A 22,885-nucleotide genomic window follows, 5' to 3' on the forward strand; every position below is an offset into this window, starting at 1 on the left:
TGTTTGATTTGTAATACAGAGAAAAGGTTCTATTGGTTCTCACTATAAGGAAGAACTTTTGATTCCGTTATGGTTAACACACCTTTATATCTGAATAAAACGAGAGATGAAGGTCTCTGTGGTGTAAAGAAGACTGTTTTATTCTCTTTAGAAGATCATATGTCTAGTTTTCCACAAAGGAACAAGGTTTATACTAATGATTATCTATGTATCATCCAGTGATTATGAGCTTGTTTCTTGTACAGAGTTATGGCGCTATTATTTGTAGTGCTACTAAGAGTCATTCTTTCATGAAATGTTTTTAATGAAATGCTTACAACTCACCATAGTGGATTGTTTTATTTTAGACTGAGAGGCTATCATTATGAGATTTTATTCTATGCTGCTATAGTGCTTGACAAAAGTGAACATTGCACAGATTTGCTTTTGATTGGTGTTTCTATGTTTATAGCCCATCTGATTGGCTAGTAACTGATTGGTGACTTTAGAATCGCTTGCTTGTCTGATTGGTTGCTGGGAGAGGCTTTTTTATTCATCTCTGCTTCAAGGAAGTGCCTTCTACTTCCCCATGATTGGCTCATTCGTGTATTTAATGTCATTGATTGGTGGATTATTCTTAGGATCTGAAGAAGGCTTCGGCCAAAAGAGCTAATCCTTTCTACTGCCAGTGTTTGTTGTTTTTCATTTTTATTCAGTACGTTCCATTAAAGAAAATTGAACTAATACTCTTTGCTGTTGTCTGGGACTACCTTTAATAATGTCAAGAGTTTTGTTTGCTGTCTGTTGTAGCTCAAGTGGATAGTTTCATAGGTGTGTACTAGGTTAATGACCAATAAGCCTAGCCATGCATCTAAGTGTTGCTTTTGGATTATCTAGCCATGCATCCCAAATCTCTGACAAGTTCTGGTACCACTGATAAGTGTAAACAGAGGCTTGGGAGATGTAACATTTACAAGTAGGGCCCTAGGAAATTAACCATTTACAGGATTCTTGTCTCCATTAGAGACATAGGTGTCAAACCAGTGGTGAATTTCCTGTTCCACATCCATTTGTCCATGTTACACTTAAATTGGGTTATGGTGGAGCTCTGCTTCTCTTGGATAGACAGCCTGTTCCAGAAAAGAGATACTCTTTGGGATATACACTTCCCCTACAGCACTTATCAAAACTGATACACTGAGCACATTTCACCTAGTTGTATAAACATCACCTCCAGTCTCCATGGAAAAAAAGGTCACTGACCCAGTAAACAAAGGATCGATATAAAATCTGAATAATTATTAGCCTTTTCAACATTTTTGGAGTTGCAGTTATAGTTATAGTATGTAATGTTTGGGACACAAAACACTGCATTTCTCCCCTCCACTATATAGTTTCAGTCACATGTGTTATTCTAACTACCTAATCACATTCTTAATTACGGTTGGCTTTAAGAAACCTGCCATCCAAATACCACAAAGCTACTAGAAACAGTACTGGACAGAAGTTCTTATGGTCTTAAAACTCATGCATGTGCTCTTGCCTAAGTAGTTAGCTACTATATTTACACAGAGATTTATTAAACTGTTAACGTCCGCTTCCCTCGATTACAGAGCTGCGCATCACCGGGGCTGCCAGTCTGTCTCTTTCCATTTTTCTCCATACCCTTTATTCCATTTGAATAGCCATATATGTTTTTTAACTTCATTTTACTCTTTACTTCTATTTTGTTTGCTGCCAGCTAGGCTAGGCTCTCACCTTACTATCACACTTATAGAAGCTCAGGACTTACCAGAGCTCTTCCCACATTGTTTTTTGTGGGCTTCATTTAGAACAAGGTGTACTGCAATACTCTAATCTTCCATTCACCTGAGTTCTCGTGGGTCTGCCCTATTAGTCCTGTTCACATACCTGCATAACCTGCTCCCAAAATCCTCTGCAAGTTTAAAAATCTATCCCTGATGTTCTGCACCATTTTTCTTTCTTGCTTATTTATTTATTTTATTTTTTATTTATTTAACATTTGTTAACTGGGAAAGTCCAGCTTGGAATGTAGCCAATTTTCATTGGAGGCCTGGTGAGAAATGCTCCAGATGCATGCCTTTGAATGTGGGAGGAAACCGGAGCACCCAGAAGAAACCCACACAAGTGCAGGAAGGACATGCAGACTCCACACAGAAGGCACTCCAGCCAAGAACCAGAGAACCTCCTTATCCCCATTAGAACCTCTGGTCACCGAGGATGTGCTTGCACTGATTTTGGGGCCGATTTGGACTTATCTCCGCCTTCGGCATCTTTAAGGTACACTGGTTATTTTTTCTTGTTGTACAAGCCATTAATGTTAATTGCTTTTCATGCTACACTGTACAGGAACCTACAGTTGGTGCAGTTCTATGCTGAATTAGTTGCACATTCAAAGTCTTAGTGTAATAACCTGATAGTCCTTAATCTGCCTGCTGAACACAGTTGACTAGTGACACTGTCCTTTCAGCTGAACTAAACTCTTAAATGCTTTATATTTTTAATTACACTGAATCAATGAGATTATAGTAATTGTGTGTCACTCTACTAAGTTGTAACAATACTGCTTAGAGATGTCTGCAAATGTATCACCAGAATGTCCACTTGTATTAAATAGCATAGCATTGTTTGCTTTGTTAAAGTGCATTCCGTGAATGTTTTTCTAGCTGTTATCCACTCACATTAAACTGCTCAGTACCATGTTACAATTGCGGCATACTTAGCAACTGTGTTGAGTTAACTATTTTGAATGTTGTTATCGAACCAATGTTTCCCTGATATGTTTTTTACATTTTTACTACTGCCGTAGAGAGTGCCCAATTTGTTTTTCACTATCTTAATACTGCTATAGAGAGCGCCCAACTGCTCCCTGATTTGTTTTTACCTATTTGAGTACTGCTGTAGAGAGCACCTGATTTGTTTTTAACTATTATAATACTGCTATAGAAAGTGCTCGTATTGTAGCATTTGCAATTATAAGTTCATTTCATATAGTGTGCAGACTTCATTATAGGCCTTTTTCTGTTATAGACTGCTGCAGCTTATTCTTTCTTTCTTTCACCTTTATAGTAGCTTCATCTTCTAACACTTTTACCCTCTCCTACCCAGCTCTGTCTGTTAATACCTCTCCCTCTCTTCTCTACAATTTTAAGCTATCCCTGTCACTACCCTATTATTATATTCTGTCTGCCTCTTTCTGCTTATCCTCTCAACCTTCCCGCTAACCCGCTTGTGTCTTTCTCTATACACTCTTCCTTGCATGTTCTTCCCTCACTTCATGGGACTCTAGATAGATAGCTGCTCCTCTAACTTTCATTTAACCTTCCTTGCTCTCCCTTTCTTCCATAGGTGGTAAAGCCCATCTTTCCCCTCCAGACTGCCAACATCCAAGACAACACGGTTGGCTTTAAGAAACCTGCCATCGAAATACTACAGCGCTACTAGAAACAATACTGGCCAGAAGTTGTTAAGATCTTAAATCTCATGTATGCCTAAGTAGTTAGCTACTATATTTATACAGTGATTTCTTAAACTGTTAACATCCGCTCCCATCGATTACAGAGCTGCGCATCACCGGGGCTGCCAGTCTGTCTCTTTTCATTTTTCTCCATAGGCTTTACTCCATTTGAATAGCCATATATATTTCTTAACTTCATTTTATTCTTTACTTCTATTTTGTCGCCTGCCAGCTAGGCTGGACTCCCACCTTACTATCATGCTTATACAAGCTCAGGACTTACCAGAGCTCTTCTTACATTGTTTTTTGCAGGCTTCCTTTAGAACAAGGTGTAGCCCTGGTCTGGGCTCACTTCGCTCCTCTATCCTACCCGCATTCCCACCCACCCCCTCCTCCATTACATTTGTAGTCACATAGCCACACCCCATTACACCCGGTTATGTTCACTCTCTCATCATCCACATATCTACCTACCTACTTCATACTAATTATCCTAGGTCCTCACCCTCGCTCAGAGGCTTTCCCTGCCATGTCCTCGTTACTCTTACAGTTTATAATCCTCTTCCCACTAACTTTTTGTCTGCTACTCTTCTCACACCTCACAGCATTGAGTCCTTACTCTCTTACTACCAGTCTTAATTATATTCCCCACGTACTAACTCTAATGCTGTCTATTGCTCTAATATCAGCCCTAGCCTTTACTTCTCAACTCTTCTTCTCTGTTATAAACCTTTCCTTCTCCCCTCTAATTATTCCCTCCACTACAAACAAACTTTACTAGCACATTTTCCTCCTATCTTTCTCTGTAAGCTATCAAACTCTAGCCGCAGGTTATATTTCCTCTTTTCTTCCCTTATACCTTCTGGCGACATTCACCCCAACCCAAGGCCTCAAACCCCACCTTTTCCTCAACATTGTAACTTTCCTAAACTGGCATAAAATCTCCACTTAACTACCATAAACTTCTAAAGCATCTGTAACAAAAGCTCTGAGCTCCATGCTTCACTCACCGAAAATAAAACTCATATCCTTGCTGACACTGAAACGTGGTTAAAACCCTCCATACAAGACACCGAGATTCTCCCTCCTGATTTTAATATAATTAGAGTAGACAGACAACATAAAAAAGGAGGTGGCGTTACCCTTTTCTACCATAATACTCTTAATTTAGCCCATTTTACTGGTTCATTTCCACATTTTCAAAATGCTGAGATCTTAATCTCATTCTTAGATTTCAACAACTTCAAAAAACTGTGCATAATAGTCATTTACATTCCCCCAGGAAATAACATCCCAGTTTTAGAAGATACACTATACTGGGTTTCCTCTAATATAAAAAATTAAACTATTGTTTTAGGTGACATGAATATCGAATGGGCTTCTACTTCCTCTAACCAGTCTTCCTCTAGTATAAACTTGTTTCACTTTACTCAGCTAATCAATACACTCACTATATTTAGCCACGACTAATAAAGGCTCAATTCTAGACTGGATATTAGTCTCAGACCCATCCAAATACCCTGTCTCTGGCACTATGGCAAACTCCTTCAATGACCACTTCTCAGCCTTCACTAATTGTAACTGCTCATCAGTCCCAACAATCCATAAATACCAGGTAATACAAGACCTATCAAAATTCTGTCCACAAACCTTCAACAGTACCCTAAGAAACCACAACTGGAATTGTCTTAAAACCTTTCCCCTTGATGATGCCCTCCACTACTTCAATAACTCCTTTCTAAACATGCTGCATAGATTAGCACCCACAAGATGTAGAAGAATTAAATCCAACTTTGCTTCCTGGCTATCAAAATATACTAGAGAAACTATGAAAAATAGGAACAAAGCCTAGAAATGTTGGCACAATTCCAAAACTCCCTCTAACCTTATCCTTTATAAACAAAGACAAGCAACAATATTTTTGGAACCTACAGACAAATAGGAAAAATAACCCCAAACTTTTCTGGTCTTCTATCAGTAGTCTCTTACACTCTGGTACAAAATCTAATCCCTGCCATTACTCTGTCACCTGACCTTATCGCCTCTAAATTCAACTCCTGCTTCATAGACACGATAAACAATCTTATGACCTCCTTCTTCCAAGCTGTAACAATTAGCCATATTCTTATACCTACCCCCCCTCCTCCACCAGTACAAAATCTCTTGACCCCTAATATCCCTACTCACAACTGCATTAAGGAACCTCTCTACAAGAATTTAATCTCTCCCCTATTTCCACTTCCTTTATAAAGAAACTTACCAAAACCTACAGCCCTGCTATAATTCCACCGACAATATTCCTGCCAAATCCCTCACAACTGCTGCCAGTGCTGTAGCCTATCCAATTAGTATCTTAATCAACAGGTCTATCCAGGAATCCCATGTCCCCTCCTATGAAAAAAAGCAATAATCCTCCCTCTTCATAAAGGTGGCCCCTGCTCTGATATCTCACACTTCGGGCCCATTGCCATTATATCCCCTTTCTCCGAAATACTGGAAAAATGTGTCCATAAACAACTCATCTGTCACCTTCTAAACCACAACATTCTCTCTCCAACCCAGCATGGATTCCGTCCAGGGCACAGTACTTCAACTGCCTTGATCTCCTTCTTGGATATCATTAACAAAGTCTGTGACCATGGCCATACAGTGTCAGCTCTCCTTCTGGATCTCTCAAAAGCTTTCGATACTATATCGCATACTATTCTCCTGACTCAACTCTCTTCTACAGGGTTATCTTCTCACTCTCTAAACTGGTTTAAAAGGGGTCTATAATACATTATCGAATCACTAAATGCCGAATGGCTAAGTACATGAAACAGCCGTTCATCGAATCGTTTGTTGTGGGGGGCTGTGCCCCCCACCCCACCCCCGCTAATTATATATACCAGCTCCGAGGTTGCACTACAGTGGGGAAAAGGTAAATATTCCGTTCCCCACTGTACCACGACCCCACAAAACACACTTCAATGAATGGCCATTTCGAGTATTTGGCCGTTCGGCATTTAGTGATTTGATAACGTAATATAGACCCGTTTAAAAGCTATCTGTCAGATAGGCAGCATGCTGTTAAATGACAAAACTCTATCTCTCCTTACCTACATACCCCTACAGGCATCACACAAGGCTCGATTTTAGGGCCTCTTCTATTTAATATTTTTATAAATAATCTGCACCAATCTATTCATGGCCGGCCTTAGGCATAGGCGAACTAGGCAACCGCCTAGGGCGCCAAATCCGCAAAACAAACCAAAGTTAAAAAGTAAAACTTTCTTCAATTTTTACATTGCGCCTGACGCCCGTTTGTACACAGTAGCATTGCACCCTCCCCCCACAACTGACGACACGTATTAGTGATGTCCTCCTTGGCTACTGCCAATCGACAGTATATAATGCAGCTCATGCCCGTTTCTCATTCTTTTCTTCATGACGAGCTAGAGGCAGGCGCATCTATTGGCTGATATTTGCTTCCTGAATTTTTTCTGGACTGGACGGCGTGGCGTGGATCATCAGCGGCCTGGTCCGCTTCACCAAGCGGGCTCCCAACTGCTGTGGATTTAATTTATTTTGGCTTATTATTTTCTTCACCACTTGCAACAAGTGTTTGCTTTACCTTAAAGTAAGTTGATGCTACCGTTTTTGCTGCGCCTCTCACATGTAAGATTTATTTACTTAACTTTTCTCAGCACTGAACCAGCAGCTAAGATGGTATTCCAAAAACTGTAAATAAATTGCAATCCAAAACATTTCGCTTTAATGAAAAATATTCTTTTATAGCGATTTATTTACAGGTTTTTGGAATGCCATCTTATTGTAACTACTGACGGGGAGAAGAATATTTTTCATAAAGGGGAAATGTGTACCTGACCCTTTCAAAGTGGAATTGGGTAGAAGATAGAAAGTTTAAAACCTAAAATTGAGGAATGCTCCGTATAATTAGGTGAATTTGAGACCCAGATACATATCTGTTATTGCCTGTGTCTGTGGGGGATGCTGCTGGCTGCTGGTATCAGCATTTGATTTAAATTTGATTTAATTTCACAGTAAAAATGTAAAGAGAAAAAAGAAGGTAAGCATCTGAAAGAGGTGGAAATGAACGGCTAATCTTTGAGAAGACCCTCTAAAACTGCTTGCAACGTAAGCAAAAAACAGGGAAAGGCTATTTTTATGTAATTAGTCACTGCAAAGAGGATTAAGAAAGCTATGACTGAAAGCTCTGCTGCTGTTTGATTACTGTGAAACTTTCAAGGGTCTAGCATGCTAAGAAATCAGCTTAAAATGATCATTGCTATACCTTATTTATTTATTTACTGGCATTTGTTTACTGGGAAAGTCTTCTGGGTCAGGAACAATTTTTTTGTGGAAGGCCGAGGAGAACACCCAGTGTGCAAAAACACAAGAAAATGCATTATGAAACACAAGTAGAACAAAGAAATACAATACAAATCAAATACTATACAAGTGAAGGCACACTTAGAGGTATAAGCTAGTGCATTAACATGACAAATACAGAAAAAAATGCATGTAGCAAATATAGTACTACAAGGCTTGTGTATTGAGTATATTCATCAATGGGTGAGAGACCAGATAAGGTAAGTTAGCAGAGGAAGAAAAGGGAATACAAAATACGGAATATAGAATAGAGGAAAGAAAAATGGGTAAAAATATGAGGTGGGTGAAATAATGCTAAAAAAATAGCAGTATTGGGGATATAAAGTAGGAAGAAAATACAAAAGAGGGGTTGGGATAGAGCTTATTAGCTGAATTAGGTAAGAAGAGAGATGGGAATTTAGCAATAAATTGATCTGAGAAGTATGTACAAGTATGTAGAGAAGCATATGTGAAGGAGAAAATAAGAGTGGATAGAAAGACTATTGGAATTAGGTAATAGATGGTGGTATTGAACAGTTAAGTCTATTTGGAGAGCAGATATGCATATAGGGCAGTTTTAAAGGAGGCAAAGCATTGATGAGTATGAATGCACGTTGGCAGGCTTATGCATATGATGTGCACACAAGCGAGCACATGTCCACATTTGTGTGTGGGAGGGGGAGGGATGTTAAAGTGTATATAAGAGCAGCAAACTGACTGTAATTTATTTTACTTTCCACCACAGACAGACATTCTCCTTACATACCGTAAGTGGCTGTCTTTGGTGACTTGGCTAGGATGTGTGACAACACCACAAATTATTGACAGAGTGACACAATGAGGAACACTGCCATGTCATAGGGCCTGTTTGTCTGAGTTTTTGGCTGTGACACTTTCTGTGAGAAGTCTGCATGACTCCCCCTGTCTGTGTGGGTTTTACCCAGGTACTCTGGTTTCCTGCAGTACACCAGAGACATGCCATAGATGAAATAATGCAGTGAATCTTCTATAGGTGTATATCTCATCTGTGGAGCTAAATACAAAGTGTCTAGTGTTCCTAGAGATGTTTGTTTAGTGGATCATTTTTTTTTTTAATTTTTTTTATTTAATTTATTTAACATTTGTTGACCGGGAATGTCCGACTAGGTTCCACAGAGCCTGTTTTCAGCAGAGGCCCGGGGAGAAATGCTCCAGATGCATGTCTTTGGAACATATTTCATTTGAATATCATATCATATCATATTTCATTTGAATAGTCTCCTATTCTTTAATACCGGTCTTAAAGGTACCCTGTCATTGAGGCCCTTCCCTCTATTCACCCTTAGTCTTATGATCCATCTTGTTTCAGAAGTTTCAGTGTAGTTTTGTATATCACCACCTCTATTCACTTCACTCTTAATGCATATATTATTGTACTCCCTTTGAAGGTTTAGAGACTAAAAGTGGCAACCCTATGTCCTTATCTTTGTCCCTGCAACCATTGGAAAGGCAAATACTTTAACACTGAGCATAAGGATTATCAGACTAAACATGCAGAATGCAGATTGTTAAAGATCACATTTTTGACTGGTCTGCGATAGGGAAGTTGGGGCTTAGTGGAGAGAGTGAATTCTTTGGACTGCTGAGCTGGGCTGGGGAACCTGAGGCATGTGAAATAAGTGGGCCAGAGTGATATATTTTCTAGGGGGCATAACAGTGTTATGAAAAAAAGAGATCACTAAAAGTATGAATACGTTTCCTTCCTCTTCCTTACAGTTTTCTAGAGGAGGAATCTTGTAATAGTGATTCATTTCTGTTACATGCTGTGGAAAATAAGTTTAGCTAGTAGAGTCACGAGTTAACGCGTTACATGAGGAGACTAGCTTGGATTCTGCTGTCACTGGTATATAATTTTATATATTTGTTATGTAGAATATGTATGCAAAAAGTGTGGTTCAAATATTTATCCATTACGGTAGTTCTATCTTTGTGTCAGAAAGGACTGTAGAAGAATTTCAAGCGGCAGCATTTAAACTTATAATTTTGCTCTAAAAGCAGACTGTTTAAAAAGTTTCCACTTTTCATGTAGCAGGTACTATTTTGTTAACAGTTTATTTTGACTAGTAACTGAAAATGTTAAACTGTGTATCTGTTTTTTTTTTTTCCATTATACATATGAGCGCATAATATAACAGTTCTAGGCAAAATCTACAATTTGGAATGAAAATGCATGTTGATCCCTGTCTTCCTGTTCACGATTCATGTCTGTATTAATCAGCGGTAATTGTATGCTGAATGTATGACCAAACTAAGGGCATTGCAATGTTTGATTTAGTTTTATGTGCTTTAACGCAAAACTTATGCCATTTACCTGATACCTCAAGTCACTGCCAAAGTAGTTGGCAACTTTTATTCTCATAGGTTCATAGGTTCATACTAGGCTATCTGCCCTAGGGCATTTATAAGCCTAGCCAGAATGTGTTTGGCTTTCGCCACCCATTTTAAATTTATTTTGCTATGCCCTTTTTCGAGGTTAGTATACTGTGCCTCTGTCTAACAGTGACACAAGTGATACCCGGGGTAAACCTACAATCTCCCATCCACTCATCAAGATTCCTCTTGAAGAGAGTCAATGAGGGACTCTGCCTAACCTGGACTGGGATTTTATTCCAGAGTGAAGGGAGCCTCTGGGTTATGAATCTGTCCCTCCAGCATGTCCTATTTATTTCAGTACTGAGGTTCAAGTCTCTTGAGTGCGTAGCTCGATGGGATTTGGATTTTCTGAGGTGCAGCATGTCCATTAATTCCGGGTTGGATATGGCTTTATACGTCAGGCACAGATCGCCTCTGAACAGGCGGTATGCCACTGAGTAGAGCTGGAGTTTCTTTAACCGGGCAGCATATGGCATCTGTTTGAGCCCTTTGATCCTCTTGGTGAGGTGCTTTTGGGGTCTTTCCAGTTGCTGCAGGTGTCTGGTAAGGTACATCCCAAAAGTGGCATTGTACTCAATTATGGGCCTGATGAGGGATGAGTAAAGAGGCACGATGACCTCCCCTGATCTAGATGTGAATCCCTTCATGATTAGGTGGGCTATATAAAATGTTTTTCTAACCACTTTGGCCACGTGGTTGTCAAATGAGAGATTGCTATCAACTTGGGTCCCCAGGTCCCTAATTACTTCTTCTGTACTTAATGGATTACCACCTATGTGGTAATTGGTGGGCACTTTCAGTGTTAGAATGCTTTGCTGGTCTGCAAAAGTTGCATGCAGTTGGATGTATAAGTAGCTTTTGACTGAGTTAGCCATACAGTCTTGTATTACACTTGAAATTGGTACTTACCTGGGATACTTGCTAAATGAAGTGAGACTTAATGAAAAGTGTGTTCTGTACGCTATGAGTTTGATTCCAGAGTATGGATTTACTGAATTTTCACATGCTGTAACACAGAATACAAAGCAGTCCATCATATGGATGGATGTATAGGTATAGATTGATGTATAGGTACTGCAGTTTGCTTTCACTTCATCCACATTTCCTTTCGTCAATGGTTAATCCTTTTCAGCATTTCCTACACTGCTTGTTGGGCACTAGAGGTGTATATAGAGGTGATTTTGTTTTTAAACCTTTGTTTACACATGGTCCAACTTGGAACGAGGCCAATTTTCAGTGTAGGCCTGGGGAGAAATTATCCAGATGCATGTCTTTGACATATAGCTAGAGATAGAAAGGCATTGAGATTTATGTCGGTTTTCTTTTTGGTGCATTCACTGTCAGTATTATGGAACTCTGTATTGCAAGCAGTTATGATGTATTATTTTTTAATTGATGCAGAAATGCTCCCAGTACATGTTCTTTTCAGTTTTTATAATGGAGTAATGATAAAACACGTCATTCTTGTATTTTAAAGTAAATCATAAAGATTTAAGAGTACAGAGCAGCAGGATTGCATATTTGGCAAATGGATTAACTGCATCAGGTTGTGAACCTTTGGTTTGTCTCCATGCTAATATTTAACAAGTGTAGATTTATTTGTGTATACTACATTACAATGTTTTTTGTTGTAAAAGGTTTGAAAAAGTGAATCACAATGTTTTACATTGACATTTGTTAACACTTGTATGTTCAGTTGGGTGATTGTCGGGAGTCGCACCATTATGCTTTTACCTTGCTGTTCAACAAACTCTTTGATGCTTCCTGTTTAACTTGCTCTTTCAATTTTTTCTTCAAACAAATGTAGGGATCATTCTAACTGCAAAAGTCTTTCTTGATGGTCTTGGTTTCAGGGGAGGCTTAGTTGCCAGACTTTTCTGTTTCAACACTAACTACTAACTGCAAGGACACTGCATGTGAAGAGAGTACAGTGGTATCTACTTAATCTTTTTAAACAAGAGTTCATAGCCTCTAGAACATGTTCCTCATCCTCACTAGTCCTCTTTAAGAGGTACCACATCCATCTGTAACTCTTAATGGATAAACACTGCCATACAATTCTGAAATCCGCTGGCTATTGGTAAGTTGTATGCAAAGTTGAAGACTGCAGTCACTAGTAGTAACACTATTTTATTTGGTCACTGGGTCAGCATAAAGCTGCAGCACCACCACATCACAATGTGTAGCTGTCTTTGAAGTATATGGACTTGATGGTTGACCTAGGAAGAGCATGAAGCACATCAGGGTATATAGTAATGTGTTAATGTAGAGTTGATGCTACACTACAAATGAGAACTTCTACACAAAGACATCAATGCACCTTGCAAAAAAGTTAATACTGTCTTTCATGACTCTAGAGAAACTCTACACTAGCAGCAGATCAAGCAGATTTATTAAGGAGCATTCAGCCTTCAATTGCAGTCTTAAGGTGTCACAGTATGACTGGTTTTTCATGCATTTAAACCTTGAAAGTTCTGGAGTGAGGTTTGTGGGAGTGGCCAATATGTGTGTGTGGCTCAAATAGGGGTGTGGTTTGAGTATGGTGTGGGTGGGGCTTAAGGGGCACCAGAGCAGTACTTCGCCTAGGGTGCCATTTCAGCTAAGGCCGGCCCTGAATCTATTCTGAATGCCTCCCTAGTACAGTATGCAGATGATTTTACTATCATTTGCTCTGCACCCAGTCCAGCATCTCTTCAACAAATGATGCAAACAGCATTCGGTATAGTAGAGTCTTGGCCCAACAAAAATCATCTACCTCTAAATCCTAAAAAAACAAGCTTATGTTATTTACCCCCAAAAGAAATACAGCATTTAACCAAGAAAATGTCATTATTCTTTCTTCAAACTCCATTAAAATTGAACTTGTTACTAGCACCAAATTATTAGGAATCATAACAGACGAAAACCTCAGGTTTGACCTACACATCCAATCCAATATTAATATAACAATAAAAAACTAGGCTTTCTATATAGACACAACAAGTTTCTCTCCTTACCATCTAAACAAACTTTAGCCCTCTCCTATCTCCTACCTTCACTAAACTATGGTGCACCCTTGTTTATTAATCTACAGTCTAAACAAACTTTAGCCCTCTCCTGTCTCCTACCTTCACTAAACTATGGTGCACCTTTGTTTATTAATCTACAGTCTAAACAAACTTTAGCCCTCTCCTATCTCCTACCTTCACTAACCTATGGTGCACCTTTGTTTTTTAATCTACAGTCTAAACAAACTTTAGCCCTCTCCTGTCTCCTACCTTCACTAAACTATGGTGCACCCTTGTTTATTAATCTACAGTCTAAACAAGCCTTAGCCCTCTCCTGTCTCCTACCTTCACAAACATATGGTGCACCCTTGTTTTTTAATCTACAGTCTTCCCTGAAACTTAAACTAGAATCTTGCTACAACAAGATTGCCAAATTTGCCACAAGCAGTCGTCACTCCTCCCATCACTGTAACTCATTAAGAAAACTACAATGGCTGGAATTCACCCATTGCCTATTACTCTTGCAACTAACCACTTCACACAAACTTATCTATAAACCACAAGATTGTCCTGCACTCAGCTCCCTACTTATCCTCTACTCCCCACTCAGGCCGCTACGTTCTGAACACTAACACTTACTCCAAATCCATAAACCAAACCTTCCTGTAGGTAAACTACTCTACTCCTGGACCATGGCCAGATCCTGGAATAACCTCCCTTCCACTATTCACAGTGAACAACATCTCTCTATAACTTCAAATCCACCCTGCATAATCATCTCCTCTCCAACTGGATATGTAACTGTACAAAGTCACATACTGCCACTCATGAAGCCATTACCTGACCTTTTCACCCCTCCAGTCTCAGCTGCCTACCATTACAATACTAGCCACACTCACTACCTTGCATCTTCTCTATTCCCCATTAGCTTCTTGAACCTTACTAAATCTCTGTTCTATAGCTTCACCTGAAGTTGCCTCTCCACACTTCTTCTGACTGTAAACATCTACATTGCTTCATTCTGCTACCACATAACTCTTCTTTGCAACCTCCTCCTACCTGAATTTCCACTGGGACTTTGTAATTCTACAATAATGATTTGTATTATATTCTTATTTAGATCGTTTGTGCCATAGAACCTGTAACATCACATTCCACTATGTATGATAGAACCTGCTCATTCTAATTGTTCCATTATTATTCTGCATTCTTGCCAGTTATGATGACTTCCATGGTGGTGCAGTGGTAGCGTTGTTGCCTCACAGCAAGAGGTTCTCCCGTTCAATTCTCAGCTTGGATTGGGAGTGCCTTCTGTGTGGAGTCTGCATGTCCTCCCCGCGGTCGAGTGGGCGTTCGAAAGACATGCGTTGAATGGGCGTGCCTTTGTTGAAGGTTGGGCATCGGGCTGGCAGCTCGACACCATAAAAAACAACTGCCACTCATTAGCGGACCGGAGTTCCGCTGTGGCGACCCTTAACCAGGAAAAGCCAAAAGACAAACAAATTCTTGTCAATTATGATGTTTTTCATTGCAATCACTGCACTCATTGTTGTTATTGTACTGTCTTATTGCAACTATTGTATTTTAATACTGTATTTTAATACTGTATTTTAATACTGTATTTTAATACTGTATTTTGTTTTTTATCTTGGAGCTTTTCTACACAGCCCTCCATTGAGAATGGGCTCACTGTAGCCGAGTGGACTTTCCCGTTAAAGAAATGTCAATAAATAGAACTAAATAAATAGATAATTATACTTCCAAGCACTTCAGTAACACCACTGAATTGTAACTATCTCTTCTAACCTCTATAACTATACTACTCAACACCCTTAGTTAAAAAAACAGACTCCAACCATAATGCTACTTCAGAGCATAGCTATTACTTCTCTACTAGTCCTTCTAGCCCACCTATCTTCCCTATACTATTCAATAAATCTTTTTGTCCATTGGCTACAGCCCATGACCACCACATCTGTGACAATCACTCAAAGATACAAATAAACCCAAGCATTTGTATAAGTATAAACTCCCCAATTCCACACTTGAGTTGCAAAACAACTTACTCTCAGCCCAGAAACAATAAGCTGGGTATATCTACATAGATCATCACCACTTAAGCTGTCAGGGACATCCATCCTAACCCAGGCCCAACCCACCAACCCACTCCCCTTAACATTCTTGCCCTGCTCCAAACAAACCAAGGACCTATCACCCTATAATATCAATCTTAGAAACATTCTGTAAAAAATAGAGGTGCATGCATCAGTCTCACAACACCTAACCGAATTCATCATAGCCACAGAAACTTGGCTAAAACCTGAAATCAGAGATGAGATGAGATTACTCCTCCACAATATAACATCATTATTCATCCCCAAAACATTCAAAAAAAGAAACACTCTTCACACTATCTTCATGTAATAACACAATAACTAAGAGACTAAGCAATAACAAACTCCTATGAGTTACTATAGATGAAAATATGAATTTTGATTTTCACATAAATGAAATTGTAAAAAAAAATCATCAAAACATGGTACATTGTACAGAGTTAAGCCATACCTAAATGAATTTGCAAGAAACCACATTACCTACTCTCCATTCTCTTATACAGATCTCCCATACTGATTAATTTACATACAACCCACTCTTCACTTATAAAAATGTTACAATAAAATAGCTAAACTATACTTGACTGAACCCCACTATACTTTTGTACAATCTCACCTTGGTCTTACTCTCAATCTCATCCACAAGCCTGAAAACTGAGCCAGCCTCTCAAATATATAACTATTTTATATACTAAACAGAACCCTCTGATCATGTGATAAACACTTCATACAAGTAAAGAAATCCAACAACCCTGCTGGTGGATCCCTCTTTTCTAACCATATCTCTAAAATATCCAACAATATCCTTCTCCATTTAAAACTTAACTAAAATCCCAAATCCACTAAAAAAATTAAAACTACATCTGATGCCGTCTTGATACTGCCAATGCTCTACCCCAGGTTAATTTAAGCTTCACCAATCTGGTTTTCCCCATCTACTCTCTCCAGACCCTCTGCTCTCCTTTTTGGATAGTTCTCCTATCACCTAAACTGTAGGAAGTAGCACTGTGCTAAATCTCCCTGTCTTGTTAATGAACTATCTTGCTTCAGCTCTTATTTCTGATCCCTACTCTAATACTGAGCTCTATAACTGATAAATTCTCTGTACTTAAAACTCAAACACTTTACAAAACTTATGTAAAGATTAAATATTTTACAAACTTAATAATTCTCACCTTTTTAAATGCCTCTCATTCCTGTTCATTTTGAACTATACATGTATCTGTGTAAACTGTTTATACTTATATAAAACTATTGTGTATTGTATATTATATATCAGGTGCTTTTCTCCCTGGGCCTCCGCTGAAAAGGGGATCTACCCAGACAGACCACCCCAGTAAACAAATGCAAATAAGTAAATAAACAAATAAATACATTTTAGATTTCTCAGAGAATAGCCAAAATAACCACTTATGCTGTACTAAGTCTATAAGAAGAGTGAAACATGTCATTTCTACAACTAGAAGGGTTTGGCTTCAAAGGCCTGAATGTGTCACTAAAGACTTTAGAAAAGTAGAAAGTCAGTGAGCATTCAGAAGTCTTAGTGTTGGAAGACTTCAATGTCTTTAAAGGATTATTTGCATATATTTCATGGGTCTCCATCAAAGGAAGTTGAAAGTATTGAACGGTTAAGACAATGGTTTATCAGGGGTCCATCTGTTTGTCATTGGAATTTTGCCTTTTCTGTGTGACATTTTTCCCATTGTTTTGATATCTATCTATATCTATAGCTATATATCTATACATCTCCATATCTGTCTTTATATAGAGACATCTAGATAGAGATACATAGCTAAATATAGATAGATATATTGATATAGAGAAGTATAAAGTTACAGCTCAAAGGGTTTGGGTGATAAAAATACTAAAAGCTCAAAATACAGAAAGCACATTTGACTGAATGCTCAAATGACCAAATGCTCATTTCTGCTGTGTTTGTAAGTACGTGTGCAAGAAAGTGAATGCTTAAGTGAAAAGGTTATAGTGCTTGATGTGTATTTGTGAGTGCTCATGGTTTGATGGATAGATAATTAGGTAGATTTCATGTTTTACATGTTTTGTGTTGCGTGCATTCTATTTCCTTTTGTCTTGTGGATTCCTACTGTTAGGGAAAGCGTTTTTAATAACATAATGTGTATGGTTAGGCTTAGCATACACGCGAAAGCTTGTGTAGGGGTACAAAACAATACCTGTTCTGGTATACCCCAGATGCATCATCACATTGGCTCAATGAATTGCTGAAATAAATTTCACTGCATGCTGTGCTGCTTTTTTTCTGAACACCTTTATTGAATTATCACTTGTGACACAGGCAAATTTATATTCATATAAAAGTAATCAAACTATAATTAACATAAACATTATATTTCACATATATTACTATATATAATATAAGCTAAGCAGTATTACATAAATGACTCAGTTCCTGCCTTTATTAAACCATATTTTACTATAGGCAGTCATACATTTATATAAATGAGAACAAACCACACTGACAAAATCCTAGTTGCAAGCATGTTACATTCCAAACCATACTGACCCACTCCCAGCTGCAAACATTATACATCACTTATAATCTACCCAATCTTTTCCAGTCAAACATTACATAGCTCATTTAAATACTGCCACCTTTTAAACCTCATTCCTCCCTTGTATGTATTGTTTCCACAATTCCTTTTTTTCCTATGTAGTTTGCTCCTACCCTTTTCTAAAGATGTCATAGGTTTGTAGGTAGGTACTAGGCTATCTGCCCGAAGGCATTTATAAGCCTAGCCAGAATGTGTTGGCTTTCGCCACCCCCTTAGCTTAGATCCCTGTGCCTCTGTCCAGCAGAGCCACTGAAGTGATCCCCGGGGTAAACTTTCTGTTTCCCATCCACTCGTCGAGGTTTCTCTTGAAGAGTGCTAGCGAGGAGCTCTGCCTAATGTAGATTGGAATCTTGTTCCAAAGCATGAGAAGTCTCTGGGACAGGACTCTATCCCTCCAGCATGTCCTATTTATTGTTGTGGTGAGATTTAGATCCCTAGGGCATGTGACTTGAGGGGATAAGGTTTTCTTTAGGTGGAGCATGTCCATCAATTCTAGGTTGGACATGGCTTTGTATGTCAGGCAGAGATCACCTCTGAGTAGGCGGTATTCAACCGAGTACAGCTGAAGTTTCTTCAGTTGAGCTGCATAGGGCATCTGTTTGAGGCCAGTGATCCTCTTGGTGAGGTACTTCTGTGGTCTTTCCAGCTGTTGCAGGTGTCTTGTAAGGTACATCCCAAATGGGCCATTATACTCTATGATGGGTCTAATGAGTGATGAGTAGAGGGACACAGTGACCTTTTTTGATCTGGATGCAAACCCTTTGGTGATTAGGTGGGCCACATAGAAGGATTTTCTAACCACTTTGGCAATGTAATTATCAAAGGAGAGATTGCTATCTACTTGGGTCCTTAGATCCCTTATTACTTTTTCTGTATTTAGGGGACTACCACCTATGTGGCAGTTTGTGGGTGCTTTGTTTTTTTTCCAGAGGGGATGACTATGCACTTTTTGGCATTTAGTTTGAGGCCATGATTTTGATACCAGGTATCCATCTCAGTGAGACCCTTTTGGAGGATGTCTATGTCAGCCGGAGAGTCAATTAAAGCCCCTAGTTTGCAGTCGTCTGCAAACTTGGTCAGCCATAGTCCTCCTGTGCTTGCCTATACCTCTGAGAAGTATATGCCGAACAGGAGGTGTCCTAGGACTGAGCCCTGGGGAATGCTACTTGTAACCGGTTTAGAGTCAGACCTAGCTCCCGCAACTCTCATCATGTGGGTTTTGTCTGTGAGACAGTTGGCAACCCATCTTGTGATGTAGGGGTTTATGTTCAGGCTGGTGAGCCTGTCTATAATACTGGAATGGGGAATGATGTCAAAGGCATTTGCAAGGTCTAGGTAGGCTGTGTGTACCACCTTTCCCTTGTCTATAGCCTTGGTAACTGTCTCAAAGAAGTCCACCAGGTTTAGTAGGCAGGATCTGCTCTTAACAAAGCCAAACTTGGTAGGGTCCAGTGTTTGGAGGTCCCCATTGTCTCTGTTAATGAGTTCCATGATGATGCACTCCATAGCCTTGCAGACCAAGCTAGTCAGGTTTATAGGGTGATAGTTCCAGGGTCTGTTGTGGCTCCACCTTTGTGGAGCGGAATAACCATCGCCGTGCGCCACTCTATGGGTATGTAGCCTGTGGAGAGGCTGAGTGTGAACAGTGTGTTTAGGTGAGGGGTTAGTTCGTCTTTGAGTTCATGTAGGACACAGCCTGGGACACCGTTCGGTCCCATTGATGCTGTGTTTTTGGCTTTGGAGAGGGCTGTTTTAACCTGAGTGTATGTGATTTCAGGGGATCTACATTCTTCTGGTATGGTTGTAGGCCTTTTTGGGGGTGAGGGGGGGGTGAAGTTTGCACTGAACCTGTCTGCCAGGATGTTGGCAATATCAGTTGGTTCAGTGTATTTTGTGCCATTCTGCACTATCTCCAAGCAGATTCGAGCATTGCCACTTAGATTCTTGACATAATTAAAGAATGCCATGTGGTTATCTTTGGAGTACTTGGTAATTTTTCTTTCGAAGCTCGCCTTGGACGATTTTATGAGGGATTGTAATTTCTTGCTGATACTGATGCGGGACTTCCCTTCTTGGGATTTTACTCTTTTCTGTACTAGTTTCCTCCTTCTATTATATAGCTTGTTTATGGCAGGGTCCACCAGTCTGGTTTTCTTTTCTTGGAGGAGTGAGTCTTGGTTTTGCTTGGGATAGCATGATCCATGCATTCTTGTAGGTGCCCATAGAATGCATTAGTAAAGGATTTTGCAGCTTGGACAGCATTATCTTTTAGCATGGGGGCTTTGAAACTTTCCACCTTGGTCTTAAGTAATGTGAAGTTTGCTTTTGAAAAGTTTTTCATGTGGTTTCCTTGTCCAGGAGTGGGAGCAGAATGTGGATATCGAAAGCGATTTATTTATGGTCAGATCTAACCAGCGAGGGGTTGATCTCCAGTGTGGAACACCAGTCGCCCATGTTGGTGATGACCAGGTCCAATATGTTGTCACCTCTGGTGGGAGTGTTGACCAGTTGATCCAGGGCATTTGAGTTTATAAATTCTAGGAAATGTTGGTCAAGGGAGTTAGTATTTGAGTAGTTCTCCCAGTTAAGGTTTGGGTAATTGAAATCACCCAATATTAGGGTGTTTGGTAGGACCTTTATGTTTCCCAGTGTTTCCGGAAATGCAGAATGGGGGTCCTGGGACATGGTGGGTGATCTGTAGCAAGCTACAATTTGAATTGCAGTTTTGCCCGTTGTTAGTTGCACATGGATCGTGCTGTGCCATTAACCTGGAGGTGTGGGTATCCTTGATGAATATGGATACTCCCCCACCTTTTGTATTTCGGTCCGGGTTCTGTGGCCAAAATGTATGGCAAGAGTTGTAGCCTGGTAGTGCTTGGGGTGCTCTCTGGGGCCTTAAACCAGGTTTCTGTTACTGCACATATATCGATTTTCTCCATACTGAGTAGTGCCTCGAGTGCATGCATTTGAAGTTTAGACTTCTGGCATTGAGTAGCATTACCCTCACATTTTTGTTACTTGCGCTATTTATGGTAGTGGGTTTGTCTTTTGAGCCTTCCCTAAAAAAGGCAGTATGGGGGTGGCAAGAGCCTTGGCCAGTATTCGAAAGCCTAAGGGTGACAGGTGCAAGCCGTCTCTAGCGAAGCAGCTTGGTTTGTCGAGCATGTCATCCCAGGTGGACAAACACTGGATACCCTTTGAATGACACCATAAATTTAGCCAATTGTTGAAATTGATAATTTTTTCTTTATAGCATGGTATCATTTTTGGTGATGGTAGGATGCTAGTCAGGGTCAGGGTCATACCAGCCTGGGCTATGTGATCAGAGAGCTCTTCCATGTCTCTTTTCATGTAGTCCAGGGAGGTACAGATCAGGTCATTCACACCAACATGGACAATGACAGAGTCATATTTGTACTTGTTCGGGAGTGACCTGAGTGCTTGTATTATGTGGCGGACCCTGGCACCCAACAGGCAGCTAACAGTAACCTTCTCCTTATTCAGCCTAGTGAGTGGGACATCAGTGTGCCTGACTATAGAGTCACCTATTACTAGTATGCTGGGTATGTTATTTTGCCTTAAGGGCTGTGATTGCATGGCACACTGGTTTTGTGATGTATGTGTTTCACGGTTTGTGTTGGGGGGGTGGAGGTTGCTTGGATGTCTACTTTGGAGGTCTCTGTTACATTTGCAGATTTTTATTTAGAGCTTCCAAGTATGTTTTCATGTATTTATGTGTGTTTTTTGCCGGTGCTGGTTTAATGGGTCTTTGTGAGACTGGTGGTGTGATGCCAGTATTTCCCTTCTCCTCTTGACTGTCTGATCCAGTCTTGGGTTGAGAGAGCTTAGCCTCCAGTTTGGCTGTATAATTGCATCTCTCACATGTATTAGTGTTTGGTGGTAGGAAGAGAGGGTTGTCTGTGTACATGAGGCAGTTGTAACATTGCCTCAAAATGCCCAGATTCACCAGTTGGACTGGAGAGTACACTTGAAACTGCCCTTTGGACATGCCTGGATAGGTACAGTGAACTGTTTTACTGAATGGCTGGTAAGGTCGAATAAAGAGCCTTGTCCTTCTGTTCAGTATAGGGGGTATAGTGCTAGGGTTTATAAGTGCTTGCTATGAGTTTTGAGCAAGTGCCGGGTTGAAAAATGAATGGCTTGATTGCTTAAGTTGAAAGATTGTCTATTTCCAAGGGAAAAATTGAAGAGAAGACTTTGTGGAGCCATGAATAGTTTTATCCTAGCTAACCGGTGCTGCCCAGCACTCTCTGTTACTATATTCACTACTTTCAGTTTAGTTGTTTTAGATTATGATTTCTATTTTCTAGTAATTGCTTTTTTGGCAGCCACCATTATTAGACACAGCAAGGCCTTACCATGTCTAGGCAATTCCGATTCTGTATCATAGCTGAGAAAAATCATCTCCCTAGTCAGACCAATCTGCCCACCGAGCATCTCTGACTTTGAATCCAACAGGGAATCCTTAAAGTCTGCCAACTCACCGCACTCCTAGAAAATATGTTCCCAGTTATCTCTTTCTTCCCTGTCACATCTCCACTGCTTTGTACATTTCCCTCCAGTGCTCCCTTCACACTAAGCCTTAACTTTCAGATGTGCTATTCAGAAACCTGCAATTGCGTGTTTCTGAACTGCACATCTGTCAGCTTGGTATGTGATTTGCCATCTGCCTTACATTTCATACAAGGTACGAACAAAAACAAAACAGAAATTTGAATCTAAGTTACTGTTTACTTTAAAAATAAAGAGATTCATCATGGTCTTTTGCACATTTCTTAGCCTTAGATGTATCTAGTTAGGAAAGTTTTCAGAAAAAGTCTTGGGTTTTATCATTTCTAATGTTACTTCAGCTTTAATGCAGCTCATACTTTCTAACAAGAATAGAACATTAGTAGTTTGCATGTTTGAGATGAAAGTATTAACATATTTACAGTT

This window comes from Protopterus annectens, chromosome 17.part0 (genome assembly GCF_019279795.1).
Source record: "Protopterus annectens isolate FY-2018-M chromosome 17.part0, PAN1.0, whole genome shotgun sequence".
Lineage (NCBI taxonomy): Eukaryota > Metazoa > Chordata > Ceratodontiformes > Protopteridae > Protopterus > Protopterus annectens.